General features: G+C 47.1%; 1 protein-coding gene and 1 long non-coding RNA gene across 2 annotated transcripts in view; one reads left to right on the top strand and one right to left on the bottom strand.

The window, feature by feature from the left end:
- The window catches only part of LOC137426267 (uncharacterized), a 63929-nt gene extending 51539 nt beyond the window's left edge, over positions 1 to 12390 (bottom strand). The window contains exon 1 of the mRNA XM_078774677.1: positions 12127 to 12390. The gene's annotated coding sequence lies outside the window, so the exon portion shown is untranslated. The remainder of the gene's footprint in view (positions 1 to 12126) is intronic.
- On the top strand, positions 12183 to 15404 carry LOC144891368 (uncharacterized). Its single transcript, XR_013622889.1, has 3 exons — positions 12183 to 12310; positions 13544 to 13762; positions 14901 to 15404. It is a non-coding gene; the product is annotated as an uncharacterized LOC144891368 (long non-coding RNA).
- Positions 15405 to 15710: the final 306 nt, after the last annotated feature.

The raw sequence follows: 15710 nt of genomic DNA, 5'->3' as shown, positions 1-15710 counted from the left end.
GTAGTGGTGGCCTGCGGGCATTGGTAGAGAGAGAGACAGATGAGGTCACAAGGGGTCGATAAAAGTACGAGGAGACCGACATTTTCTCTCTCTCCTCTCTCTGCTTTGGATCTCTTGCCCTGACGCTTTCCTCTTTCTCTCTCTGCCGCGGAGACTCTTGCATTGTGCGTCTTCTTCATCGCGCCCTTGGTATCAGACATTTGCGAGCGACGGTGTGCGGGACGTGACTTGTGGTCGGAACGAGGGGAGCTGCGGATCGTTTGCTCACTCACGCGACCTGCCTGGAGGGGGCGCGGACGTGCCACAAGCACACGAGGGAACGGAGGCCTGTTTTCGCACCAACGGCGGGGCGGTTCCCACCAATGCACAGGGTGAGTTTGGGGCCGACACAGTTCCTGACGAGATCCCAAGCTGGTTGAGCGAAGTGCAATAAATCACACACCATTCCTTTCCACGTTATTTTATCCCTGTGTCTGTGTGTATGTCTGGTGTGAAGGATCCCAATTTAGGAGTTTAGTTTATCGCGTTTCCATTGTTACCGGCATTCCGTTTAATAAACCTGTTTATTTTTGTACATTTTAAATCCGTTTTTCGTGAGAGTTATTTTCGCAGGGTGAAGAAGTCAGCGAGGCCGCCCAGGTAAGTCGGTACTCTTCATCCTCATCGCGTATCATCCGCCATCAATTTGAGTTGAACGCCTCCATTAAGGCTCGTTTCCATCCGTGGCTCACTCTCGGTCTTAACTGAGAGCAGTCACGTGACAGTACTGTTGCAAGGAAGGGGGGAGGAGGGGGGAGGGAACCATCACCAGAATGGATAAAGAATAGTATGGACCGTGTGATCAAGTAGGTTAGATTTACACCTGCACTGGGGAAACGTCAAAGGTAAATCATATGTAATATGTGTGCTGAGGAGGCGGTGAGCATCCTTCATAGAGCACTAAGGACGTCTTGTGTAAAGCCTATAGTATACAGGCGAGGCCAGATGGAGGACCTGAGGTGAGTGCAACTGGCATACAAAGCACAATGGGCACGGTTTTGAGAATCTCCCCTGCTGGCCGCTTCATGGAGGATTGTTTGCCAGGGGGTGTACAGAGCTGCAGAGAGCCCTGGACACAGGCGGGAGGCTCTGCAGAGGGCCCCGCACACGCAGCAGGATGGCAAATTACAACCTTTGGGAAATATAAAATTGTAATGGAGGCTCGCACTATGAGGGCATGGAGAGGAAAATAATAGCTAGCGCTGTCTGTCTGCTCACAGTGACCCAATGAAGATCCTTTGGCCATTTACAGAGGAATTAGACCTCCGGCTCAGATGGCCTGCCAAAGCGGACCGCCTGACGTGACAGTAGTAGTACTCGAATCAGAGTAGGTCTATAAAGAACGCATAATTAAGAATGTGAGTACGTCTATAAAACACATACTATCGGAACCGAGTACATCTACAGAAAACAAGACCAAAAGTCTAACAGCGACATAGCCAGACTTGTAAAATATTGTTGCGGTTTTTAGAACCTTCACATGTAAATTTAGTAGTAAATTCCCTTATAAATAACCCCTGTGTACATTTCCCCTTAATTGGCTGTTAATTGAAATAATTGCACCTTAGTTAGTCCACATTACAACATGTAGGACACCATAGGACCTCTCAATAGTTATGTCATTAGTATGTGTTTCAGTTAAGGACCTGTTCCCAATAGTTGACTCTGCATTGCATCAAATCAAATAAGATAGTTCCCCTTTTCAATTTCCCCAAAGCGCCTCTGCCAGCCACAGCCGCCTTAGCGCTCGCTCCAAACCTCCATTGCCCATGAGGCCAGGATCGGAGAAGGGCGTGGCCTCACCTCGTCATACAAGGTGGAGCCAGGGAGCCCTCGTCATCAAAGGTGGAGCGAGCCCTTGCCGACCAACCAGGGCTCAGTGGGCATGGCTTGAGAGGGCGGGGGCAGAAAGATCGAGGAGGTTCGAGAGGGTTCCACAAGGGTGGCGATATAACCCATCGCGCGAAGCCCCCACGGCAGTTCTGTGGAGGGAGGCGCTTGAACAAGTTTGGAGTTCTGTGGAGTGGTGAGCGTGCAAGTGTTTATGAAAACGGCGCTCGAGTGTTGAGCAAGTTACGAGGCCTGAGAGAGACGCGCAACCTGCAGAGGTACGAGAGAGAGACGCTGCTTCAAACAGCCCCTGCCGCATGAAGCTTTGACGTGCTGCCGTGAGCAACCCCGCCGTGTGAACCAGAGTGCGGGGAGTCGGCGGCCGCTCGCCTCCAGCCCTGCCGTTCTGCACGGACCTGAACCTCATCCTTCGGCCAGCCATTCCTGCCTGCAATTCCCCCATTCATGTACGTGAGTTTGTGCTGTCTGTGTTGTCTGGGCTCCATAAGTAAGCTTGTATAAGGATTGCGCTGTGTCTTCTTCTTCTTCTGTAAATTACTTTCGTTTCTTTGCCTCTCCTTTGGTTTCTTTGGTTTTGTAAATAATAGTTAATAAATACCTGTTCCTCCGTACTCTTTTAGCTTTCATTCTCGTCCGATCGTCTTTGTGTTTTCCCCATTGAGTACCTGTGGCGCGATTTTGGCCGAACCGCTTCGCAATCGGGTTTCGTCTATTGCTAACGGCTCGGATTCCGGACTGCTAAACCGCTCGGCAAAATACCATCTTGTCCGGGATTTGAGCGGGTCCATCCACCTGCTTTGTGGAGGGGTTGGCGGAGGTGTCCGAGAATCCCTTGACCAATCACCTTGGCCAATCCTATCCCACAGAGGAGCTGGATGGGTCCAGGAACGGAGGCGGCCAGCTTAAAAAGACGAGGGCATTAAACCCCCCCCTCGGTAAGGGGAGTGCCGTCGCCCGATTCCGTAACAATATTATAAACCACAAACCCATATGATTAGCTTTTTAAACCGTCACTAATGCTGTTTATAACATTAAACAAAGAAATCTGGAGGAATCCCGACATCCATGAGGTACGTTTTACTTACAGAACTGAGCGAAGATCTACGGCGGGAGCGTGTGTTTACGCTGTAATGGCATCACATATATAATGACCGTAATGACGTAGAATGACGGCCAGACACAAAACTGCCGCTACTTTAATATATATATATATATAAGATATATATTGCTACAGTTTTGAGATTTGCACATATTGGTCATTAAAGGTTAAAGGGTTGCCCCCCATAGTTAGTCCACGAGCAACACGTAGGCCACCTTAGAGTATTAGTTATGTCATAGTATGTGTAAGTATAGGCCATTTCCCCTTGTAATATCTGCATTGTGTAAAGACATGAGTTTAGGTCCTTTCATTTTGCGTCCACCCTCCAATTCCACCTCTATGGACAAAATTGATCCCGCGCCCCATTTGGCTGACCCCCTCAGTTTGTTACGCTTTGGCTACCCGCAGCATTTATTACGCTTTGTCTGCCAGCAGCATTCGCTGCCCTTTGTTCGCTCACTAGTTGAGTAACACGAGGTAGGCCTAAGAGGGAGGAGCGCGGGGTCGGGGTGGGGCGGCGTCAAGGCAGCGCGTCAGAGGCGATGATGGTAATGGCCACCAGCCAACCAGGGCTCGAATGGCATGGCATGACAGGGCGTGGTAAGGCGCGTCTGGTAAGTGCTAGAAGGTTCGCGGGCGTGCCTATAAAAGTCTTTGCACAAAGCCCTTGAACAGGACTCGGTCAGGACTCGCAGCGGACTTGTTACAAAGAGAGTACGAGGGAGAACGAGGAGGACTGATTGGCACGAGAGAACTTGCAAGGGGAGAGCGCACGCGAGTGGACTGTGAAGAACGTGATTCCCAGCGCTCGCTTTGGAGGCATTGCACTATATCTCAGTATAACGTACGCGCCAGAGGAAAGGCAGCCAGACGCGCCAGTGGCGAATATTGCCTATTCAGCCACGCGAGTGAACACGGCAATAGCCGCCAGTGTTAACCGCCAACCGCCAGAGCCCAGACCCTACCGTTCGCCCCGTATTATCCCGTGTGCGCCAAACGTCACGCGGAGATCTCCTGCCCCTCTACTTACCATCTGCCCGGGACGAACCGGAGGCCGGAGGGAGCTGCACGAGAGCCATCCCGGGACGTGGTGAACATCATCCTGCAGCTGCAAACACCGTGTGAGTGTGTCTGTGTGTGAGACGGGCCCATTTGTCCTGGGGATTAAGTTAAGACTGTTTTTAAGGCTGCACTGTGTCCCCTCTTTTCTGGAACCCCTGTATAGTTTAAATAAAACTTGTTATCCCTTTCTTCCCAATTCTATCGCCTGTGTGATTTCTCCATTGGCTAAGCGTGGTATGAACAAGATCGCTAGAACCGGGGTCACCATATAAACGGCACGGATCGCGTGTACGCACCGCTCGGCGTCTCAGCACGTGTGATTCGTGCGGGGCTTATTTCCTCGTTTCAGGGCAGCGCGAGTAATTAGGTAATAGTGATTCTAGTCCTACGACCCTATTTCGCACTGTCCGGGAAGTACGTCATAGGTCCCGAGTCACGTCGGCCAGTTAAAGACAAGGGGACTAATCCCCCCTTGGTAAGGGGAGAAGGCCGGCGGCGAGATCCGCAACAATATATATATATATATATTGTTACGGATCTCAGAGACGGCACTCCCCTTAGCAAGGGGTGGGGTCAATCCCCTTGGCCTGTTAAGCTGGCCATCTCTGGTCCTGGTACTTGTAACGCTCTTTTGCGGGGTGGAATTGATCAGGGTTATTGGTCAAGGTGTTCTCCCGAATACCTTTACCAATCCCTCTGCAAAACAGGGAGACAAGTACCGCTCGAACCACGGACAAGATGGTATTTGACGAGTGGTTTAGCAATCCGCAGCCCGAGCCATTAACAAAAGACTAACCCGATTCCGAGCGTTGGCCAAATCGTGCCACAGGTACTCAATTGGAGACAGGGTGAAAGCGATCGGGGGAAAGAAGAAACCAAAGGTAAGAAATAACAGACATTTATTAATAATTTACAAAACCAAAGAACCAAAGAAGAAACGAAAGTAATTTACAGTGAAGAAGAAGAAGACACAGGGCAGCCTTAAGCAGTCTTATATTACCCCAGGACAAACAAACAGGACAGACAAACAGACTTACACGAAAGGGAATAGCAGGCAGGAATGACTGGAAGAAGGGATGAGAAGGCCCAGGCAGACGGCAGGCGTCGAGGTCCGGCTCCAGGAGTCGACTCGCGTCATGGCGGGAAAACCCTGGCAGGCAGCGCTGATGATATTGGTTGCACGCGAGCGGACCTTATTCGGCGGGGTTATCAAATCGGGGAGGGTATATTGCTTTTCTCTCCACTCGTACTTCGGGCTTCCTCACTCATCCCCGACCCGTCCCTTCTCTCTGGCTCACGCCTCTCTTGTCTCCTGGCTCACGACCCACGCACGACTCTCTCCTCACCACTCTCTTTGCTTCCCCAACCACTCCTCCTCAAGTAGTCCGCGCGCCGCGCTTATATTGGGTTTTTGCGTATCAAGCCGCGGCTTTTATGATACACCCACCGGTGAGCTCGCCTCGGCCCTGATTGGTCGCGAGGGCTCACCGGCTCCGCCCCCTGATGGTGCGTTGACAGGGCCACGCCTTATTCCTAGAGCTCCGAGGACTCCTCCCCCTTCTTCTCCGAGATGAAGCACATGGGCAATGGAGTCTTGTGGGGAGATAGAAAACCACTCGCACCGCTTTTGAAGGGAACTTTGGAGCCTACTCTTATTTCATTAATGCAACGCAGATTCAACTACTGGGAACAGATCCTTAACTGAAACACATAATAATGAAATAACTACGAAGAGGTCCTATGGTTCGCTACGTGTTGTTCATGGACTAACTAGGGTGCGATCTTTAACAAACCAATTGATGGGGATATTTACAGGGGAACATTTATAAGGGATGCATTTACTAAAATTTACTAGTGAAGGTTCTAAAAACCGTAACTATATATATATATATATATATAGATATATATATATATATATATATATATATATATATATATATATATATTAACCTCCAGTAACGTTGCAGTCACCACAAAGGGATTAGTGTTATGATTAGATTTACTATAATAATAACATTACGTTATTATCACAAAAATTATATATATATATTTTAAACCGAGGTGAATTCCTTATTTCCTCGGTTACTCCACTTCAATCCATAAACTTTCCATTCACGACATTGGGATTAAAGTGTTATGGTTATATTTACTATAATATTATTATTATTATTATTATTATTATTATAACGAAAACGATACCACTGAAACGATACCACTGTATTAAGAAACCTGAGTTTCATTTGTCCGAAGCGGATGGTGAGTCATAATGCCTAAGGCCTGCCTATACCTGCTGTATTGTTGGAAGAGAAGTAACGCCGATGATTTCTATATTTGATGATCATTTTAACAATCGGTTTGTTTGTGTTTCACACTGAATGAAAAACTTAAAGGTAGAGCATGGTGATTGTGATATATGACAGGTTCGACAATATCTTCGGCATGAACGGCATATAACATCAAAATGGCGGTGCATGGAGAGTCAGCCGCAGCACCGCCGTAATGACATCAGACGTAATCACATCACACTGTCAAGTGACCAGATTCTCAGCTCTGATTGGTATACGTTTGAGGGGACATACATACATACATACAAACATACAAACATACAGACAGACAAACACTGTTCTTGACGGCTCTGCCCGATGGGCTACGCCATAAAAACATACAATTTGAACGTGAAATTTATACAATAAAACCGAAAGGTCTGTTTGTCCACTGTATCTTACTATAGTTCACCAAATGTCTGTCTGTCCGTTCGAAGGTACCGCAAAAACGGATTTGGCTCTACCAATCGCAACGATATTTTGGGTGGGTATTCCTGGGACCCCTGGGAGTAAAATAGACTATATTGTTTTTCCAATTTTTTGAGGTTTTCCAAACACGATGGAATAATATTTACCGATATGAACAGTGATGTGGCTTTTATTGAAATTCTACAAATACTGTTTAGATTTTGATGACAATTATGAATCTGCCACGAATGCGGAAGTGGACAGGTGACGGCAATGCGTGGGTTTGATAATATCCAAATACAACCGTCATTCAATCGTAATGTTACATCGTTTAACGTTAATCGTGTTAATCGTTTTGTTAAAGTATCAATTGATGATTGGAATTGAGTGAATACAATTACGATTTTGAATTCGTAATTGTATTCACCCAACCGTACGGAACTTCACATCAGGATTTAAATATTTGTTTATGTCACAAATGTTGTTAAAAGTTTATTTTTTATATTAATGTTATTTCATTTGTGATTGGAGTTATGCTGTTTGGAAAAAAAAGAGATATTGAGTTCAAGTGAATGACAAAATGCCGTGACGGTTTCTACTTTCTAAACGTGAATTCTAGGATCACCATATGCAGATTCGCCATTGACTGGGTATGGAACAAACGTACACGTTTGTTTGTCAACGGGTACGTTTTTCATGGAAGTCCTTCACGAACTTGCTGTCCATGTCTGACTTGCGACTGAAGGTGCTACAGGAATGTGGAATTTCTTGGTTTCATGCTTTAGCATTCGTCGTTTCTGCATTGTCTGTTTGCTTCTGGCCTCCCACCCGTGCATAGCATAGGTACCTCACTAGTTAATGTAATCCCACAGTACATCGTCAATGCATTGTCTGCACACCACACAAACACACCAGCACACAAACAAGCACCACCCAAAACAAGTTCAGGTGGGGGTCTGCAATATCTGATCTTTCTCGTTACCTCCGCCACAAAAGGTGGATGGAGGTTATGTTTTCACGTCTGTCTTTCCCGAGTACATAGTCTGTCTGTCTGTCCGTTTGTGAACACAATATCTCAAAGAGTTGTGGACGGATCCGGACGAAATTTGGCAGAGATGGAGCGCATGTGACAAGGACGAAGTGTTTAGATTTTGGTGAAGACCCGGATTCGGATCCGGCTATTAGAATTTTTTTTAGTGATTCTTCACCATTGGGAGATCGGGCCAAAAACGATACATAGCAGGATATCTCAAAAGGTTATGGACGGATTTGGACGAAACTTGGTAGAGTGGTTGGGTGTCTGACAAGGCCGATTATATTCGATTTTGGTGAAGATCTGAATATGGATTCGGATATTAGCATTATTTAATTTTTTTAACCTGATTCTTCACCATTGGGAGATCGGGCTAAAACCATCTTTTCGCAGGATATCTCAAAAGGTTATGAACGGATTTGGACGAAACTTGGTGGACAGGTTGTGTGTGACAAGGAAAAATCGATTCTATTTTGGTGAAGATCTGGATCCGGATCCAGCAAGTAGAAATTTTAAGAGATTCTTCATCATTGAGTGATACTTTTAATCCAGGGGCGGGCAACCTTTTCAGAGTGAGGGCCAGATGAGACTTTTGGAAGGAGATCGCGGGCCGGAGTGAAAAACGAAATCTCAGAATTACTATATTTTGTTTACATGAATAGATTGTACAAAAATTGCATTGAACACTCTACAAATCAATGAGACTGCTGGTGCTGTTTGCCATGAAGAAGTATTTCCATGTCTGGCTCGATGGTTGAGGTAGACAACAGAAGAATGTCATTGAGGTGGCGGTCCGAGAGTTGGGAGCGAAGGTGAGACTTCGTGTACTTCATTTTCGAGAAGAGCTGTTCACAGCAGTAGGTGCTGCCAAACATGGCCACAATGCGTTGGACATGGGCAATGTATTTTTGAAAATTGTTAGAAGGGAGAACGGTGTCGCGGAAGAAGGACAATGGAGAAGAGGTGCGGAACTTCGCCTTCATTTCATCGTTGCACTGCAGCTCCACCAACTCCATCTGTAAGGAGGCAGGGGCGTCTTCCACGGGGAAGTCAAAGGGAGCAGTGAAAAGCTTGAAGTCCGCAGCCAGCACCCTGACTCCTGCAAAACGGGAAGCAAATTCCTCACGTAGAGAGTTGACGACACTAACGCAAGTGCCCAGGTCCACATCGTCAGGGGCACATGCAGCAAGGCGAGGAAAATGCACAAACTGACCAGAAGCCAATTGAGCCTCCCACAAGCGCAGTTTAACCTCGAAGGCAGTGATGTGCGCGTACATGTCTGTCACGAGAATGTCTTTGCCTTGCAGCTTTATGTTGAGGGTGTTCAGGTGCGCCGTGATGTCCGTGAGCAGGGGCCAGGCGAGCTAGCCACCGCGGATCAGAGAATTGATCAGCGTGGGGAAGGTTCTTCTGACGTAGAAAGGTGGCAATCTCCTGCTGTAGGTCGCACACCCGAGACAGCATGGCCCCACGACTCAGCCAGCGTACCTCACAGAAGTAGAGCAGGTCGTTGTAGTGCACGTTCACCTCGTCCATCAGTGCCTGGAACTGACGATGGTTAAGGCTGCGGGAGAGGATGGAGTTGACGACCTTCACCACGACAGACATGACACCAACGAGGTTGGCAGACTTAGCGCACAGGGACTCTTGGTGGATGATGCAGTGCATCTTGTTAATGGGCTGAGTGTATCCGGCGGCTGCACAGTGACGCACTAGCAGCGAAGCGGCGCCCTTCTTCTCACCAACCATCGCCGGGGCACCGTCGGTCGTCACACACACAAGACGGGAGAGGTCCAGGGAGTGCTGATCAACACACAGAAGCACGGCGTCGCAGATGTCTTTCCCAGTGGTGGTGTCGCGCAGCGGGACAAGCTGGAGGAATTCCTCACACACTTGAAAGTCAGCGGTGACGCCACGGATGAAAACGGACAGCTGGGCCGTGTCCTTTGTGTCGGTGCTCTCATCCAGAGCGAGGGAAAAGGCGACGAAATTTGAGCTGCGTGTTTTGAGTGAGTCGTGCACGTTTTCCGACATATCCTCGATGCGGCGACGAACGGCTCACGTTCTCAAAGGCGGAACGCTGCTCTGGACAGACGGAGTCCACTACAGCGAGGAGGCATTCCTTGATGAAGTCCCCATCCGCGAATGGCTTCATTCGGCGAGCAAGGATGCGGGAGACTTCATAACTGGCGCGCGTCACCTTTTCGGCCTCAGTATTCTGCTTGCGGAAGAGTGAAGTTTGTTTCTCCAAGTTGCCTGATAGTCTAACCATGGCATCCTTCCTTTCGGTGGCAGACACCGACGCGAAGTTTGACGAGCGGTGCTCTGTCTCCCAGTGGCGGCGCACGTTGTACTCTTTTAGGACAGCCAAAGTCTTCAAGCATATGAGGCACTGGGCCTGTCCAAAGCGCTCGATGAAGAAGTACTTCTCCCACTCAGGGTTGAAGATCCGACGCTCGAGGTCCACTTTCCTCTTCTTAACACGCTGGGTCGCAGACATGATGAGCTGAAAAGGAAGAAAATTAGGTATATCAGCAATGAATAAATGATGTAACAGCAAGCAATCTGGGGCACAAAAAATCTCGGAAGACGAATTGTACAGATGAATGTATTTATTTTGCGCGCACGTGGCCAACGCTGAATATGACACAGTTTCACCGTAAAACTGAAATACAGGAAATGAATCAGTCTGCATACTTTTTTTTTTAAAGAGTTCGTTTTCCTTTTAAACAAAAGTTCGTCAATTTCGTTTTCCTTTTAAACAAAAGTTCGTCAATTTCTTTTTTCTTTTACAAACAGAAAGTTCGTTATATTTTTTTTTTCTTTACAAATAGAAAGTTCGTTATATTTTTATTTTTACAAATAAAAAGGGAGAATAAAATTATTTAAACGCAGCAAATGAAAGATAATAACATGTTCTAACAAACAAAACAAAGCAAATTGAAAGAAAGTGAAAATTGAAATAGGTTTAGAGAACTCTGCGTCGCTTACCTCTTTGTTGCAAGTTATTTGTCCCAGACACCAACGTTTGTCGCAAGCTGACTGAATCGGAAGGACGTCCGTATCACATGCCGGCTGATTTGAAAAGACCGCCTATCAGCAAGCAGGCGGTGTCTAGGCAAGACAGTTCCCCGTGCGCATGTCTTCCGGAAGAGGACGGTGCTGAAGACAAAATGTCCCTTTCTTGAATTCAGACCGGCTAAATATAAACTCTTACATTTACAAATGATATGAGTTTTACTGGGAGGTCCGCGGGCCGGATTGCAATAATAAAGCCTAGCAGGGTGGCGGGCCGGACGCTAAGCCTTCGCGGGCCGGATGTGGCCCGCGGGCCGGGGGTTGCCCGCCCCTGTTTTAATCCTTTGAGATTAAACTAAATGGTGAGACTTCACCAATTAAGTGATTCTTCACCTTCACCATTGCTTGAGTGATCTACACAACCAGGCGGAGGTACGCTCTCTACTGAGTACCGTTCTAGTTTTGGTTTGCTTTTCATTTGGATGGGGAAGAACAGGGGGAAGGCTGGAAGAGGTGCTCAGTTGGGTAAGAGTTGCTTCCATTAGGAGCCCAGGAAAGCACGGGCGGAGCGAAGCGGAACAAAAGCAAGACTTTTGTCACTGCAAAGTCTTGGTCTCAGCTTCTACCTGGAAATTCAGGGGAGGGGGAGGTAAGTGGAGTCAGCCTGTAGTTTTAATTTTACTGTAGAAAGAAGCCTCCAAAACCTCCGTGGTTTGCGTCGCTCCATTTGAGACTTTTTTCGTTTTTTACCACAAATATCGTATTGAGGGATGGCAGGATACCCTCGACTTCCGGAGCTATATGCACATCACATTCGCCTCGATTCTTCGAAGCCGTCTGGCCTGATTTCAAACCCCACAGTGTCCTTCACGAATAGTAGGCAAACTATCACCGGCAACATGGGCTTTGGCCCTCAAGGAAGCACTCCATATTCGATACCGCTGATGAGGAACGGCTGGCTAGCTAGCTATAGCTGCCGCGACGGCGCGACGTGACTTTTATCAATAATCATTGCAATATCACGAGTCTCGATCTCAAATTTTACTGAAGCTATTCTTTTCTTATCGAGATAATATATCTCTTCAACAATTCAGCATTCACATGGTATTTGCCGGGTTTTCGGACGAGGTAATATCGAGGTGTATATAATCATAGTTTTAGCTTGGCGAGTTACTTTCCTCTCGTTATTTATAAAAATATATGATAACTAATTGGAATCCAAAAGTACAAGGTAAAATGCAAGTCATAACAAGTAAAATATCAATTTCATTCGAATGTTTTCAAAATCTTACCTCACAAAAGAAAAGGGAAGAGACCGAGACCGTTCGGTTGATGGGAGGTTGTTTGGAAATTCGTCCCTTTAAAGCCGTTTCCGAATGGACTGCTTGAAATTCGTGTCACTGAAACACCGATCTGCATGCAATGCGGCAATTCGCAGTAATTTGACTACTTCCCTGTACACAAACGAAACTTCAGGTTGGATCATGTGGACTTTGCCCTCCGAAGCTTTGATGACGTGAATATATTTTAAGACTTAACGAGTCTGTTGCCGTCATCGAGTATTACTCAACAATATGGGGAATTCCGAACACGGTGTTGTCTGCTTCAGGCGCAATCAGCACGGGAAATGCGTGGTTTCTGATCAATGACGATTCACCTCGACAATTCGAGCGTTCGCTTATTTATTTATTTCGCATACAGAGTCGAGGCTCACGGAAGATCTGGAACACTGAATGGATCAGGACGCAACATTACGAAATGAACAGTAGAAGAGGGAGAAACACCAACAGGGAAGTTGAAGGACAAAATAGAGGGAGACTTGGACAAGCATTGGGTGTGGAGACTGGGGACGAATATGGGGTAGAGGAGGACGCATGGTGTGGACAAGATGAACACAGAAGGAAATTTGGAAAGAGGGCGGGAATCACAGAGGGGGTGGAGTCAATAATAATAATAATAAAATAATAATAATAATAATAATAATAATAATAATAATAACTAGAACTGCCACTTTAAAACTGCTGGCAGTGATGACCGGTTTACTCGCACCCACTTTTGATGCAACCCCACTGTTGATACAACCCCACTTTTGATACAACCCCACTTGTGATACAACCCCACTTTCATTGGACATGCTTTGACACAACCCCCTTGGATACAACCCCGACACACACACACACACACACACACACACACACACACACACACACACACACACACACACACACACACACACACACATGCACACACACATACACACATCCCCCCTACCCCCACCCACACCCCTCCCCCCAAACACACACACACACACACACAACCAACCCCCCCCCCCACCTACACACACACACACACACACATCCCTCCACCCCCACACACACACACATCCCCCCTACACACACACACGCTTATTTTTCAAGATATGCAGGTTGCAAGGTCAGACATATATATGGTGGCGGCCATCTTGGATTTTGACGTGGCGACCCAATTTTCGATAGCGTTCTTCCTTGTGCCTAGATACACCCACACACCAAATTAGAAGTTGCTACTTCGCTTATTTTTCAAGATATGCAGGTTGCAAGGTCAGACATATATATGGTGGCGGCCATCTTGGATTTCGACGTGGCGACCCAATTTTCGATAGCGTTCTTCCTTGTGCCTAGATACACCCACACACCAAATTAGAAGTTGCTACTTTGCTTATTTTTCAAGATATGCAGGTTGCAAGGTTCAGACATACATGGTGGCGGCCATCTTGGATTTTGCCGTGGCGACCCAATTTTCAATAGCTGGCGCATGCGCAGATGGGCTGCACTGCGATGCCACTGAAAAGCGGCTGAGAAAACCGCGCATGCGCAGATCGCGGACATGATTCATTTTGATTGCCATCTTTATTTAATTTCCGAAAAGACAACAATGGACACTTTTAAGGTAGGACTGCAATGCAAATGTTATGAATGTGTCAGCAGCTAAAGTCTGTGTTTATATCAGTGCTATGACCTATTAGGGGTGGAATGTGTGGTTGGATTCACGAGAAACACCCGCTCCCTTCGGGCGCATTGTAACGTTGTGTCCCACGGGGTGAGGAGGGGGGGGGTGAAAGGGAGAAGGGGATGTGGGGGGGGGAGGGTTGTGTCCATGAGCTGACCCCAGGCACTGCCAACACGTATGCAAAATTTGGTGGAGATCAGGCCAGCTCTGTTCTTTTTTATGATTTACAGATGTACATACATACAGCGAGAGGTCAGGCTTCATTCACCCCCCAAAACCATCCCTCACCCCCCCCCCCCAACCCCCCCCCCTGGGCAGTCAGTTATTTCCTTAGTATTCTGTTTAGAGGTCAGGTAAATCATATTTATGTGCTCAATATGTGTTGCGCATGTAGTAGATGATAGGACTCTCCCCTTTTCCCCCCTTTCATCTCGATATCTCTCTATCTCTCTTTATTTCACTGTCTCTTTACCGCCCAACATTCTGCCACACTTCAGGTCATTCACTGTCATCCACACATTCACAAACATTGCCTCATTTAACATAGTTCCCTGCATCAATGTTCACGCACTTCTGCTTCGGTAAATGATAACGGCTGCAGAGTAGAAGGCGATGACACGGAGTTCCAGGGGTAAAGTTTCACAAAAACGCTGGCTACTTCGATCCCCTGCCCATTCCCCCCTTCCCCCCACATCCCGCCATCCACATGCCCACCCCCCTTCATGGCGTGGCACAGCCTGGTGCAGATGGGCCAATTGTGAGATGCCACAGGAGGAACTTCACACACAAGGAGGTCGCATTTTACACCAAGCTGAAAGGATATAAAAGAGTGGGAGCGGAGATGCATTTCGCTCTCTCTCACAACAAGGGCATGAGACAAGAAATAGAGAGACCTATTTGTCCCTTCCCAACATTTCCTTGCTCGCAGCCCGTTGCTACAACACAAAGTTCACATTTTCATTTACCCCTACTGCTTTTCACACTTTTTTAAACACATTTTATTTTACTTTCTTTACACTTTTGCACCTGTTTACTTTTGAGATTTTTACTTTCAACTGTTTACTTTCAACCCAACCAGACTACCACGAGTGACATTTTCAGCACCACAGCTGGGACAGCGCCGCATCCGAACACAAACTCCTCAACATCCAGCTCATGTTCAGATCATCTCCAGATCATCGGAGCTCTGCCACACGAGGGGAGTGCGAGTTGTGAGTTCAGGCGCCGGTCCATGGTAGGGTCGATCCAACCAGAGCTTAGTATTATTGGTACTCCATCCGGAGTGACCAAAGGTTTGATCAGGGCATGCAAAAGTCCCACTCTTTCCTCTACCTTCAACCTCTGCATTTTCTATCCCTCTCAACCCAATCGCTCTGTGCCATTCCTCATGGATCCAGTAGTGTATTGTGTGCTAAGTATTGGTTTATAAGTGCTCCGGGGCAGGTATGTTCGTGTAATGTTAAGGGTAAATGTTTGTGTTTCATATGTGCTGATATACGTGCAATTTGTATTTCCTTTTTCCCGCCATTTTTGTATTTGAAGTTCCCTGCCATTCTCTTTCCCCCATCCTCATTATATCATTCTTCAAGTCATTTCCCACTCTTTAGCTTCATGGTCCATGCCGGTAATAAATTCATGAAAGTATTTATACGTGTCTTGGTTTATCCTGTTTGTAGTTGGTCCGAGATAGCATTCCCGGTGGGCAATTGGTCCGAGTTCACGTTGGTAATGGTAGCCTACATAATGCGGCATGGGGCATTGGTTCACTAGGCAAAATAATTAACTGTCACGTAGTTACCAGCACGGTTCCACATCTGCCGCACTTAATTCACTGACACAGTAAAGCAACTTTGGGCGCGAGGATCCGGCCGAAGTTAATAGGCCGGTA

Source organism: Myxine glutinosa, chromosome 1, assembly GCF_964187855.1.
Source record: "Myxine glutinosa chromosome 1, kmMyxGlut1.1, whole genome shotgun sequence".
In the NCBI taxonomy this organism is placed as follows: Eukaryota; Metazoa; Chordata; class Myxini; order Myxiniformes; family Myxinidae; genus Myxine; species Myxine glutinosa.
Note: the sequence above shows the minus strand (reverse complement) of the source record. Positions and strands in the feature narration are given on the sequence as shown.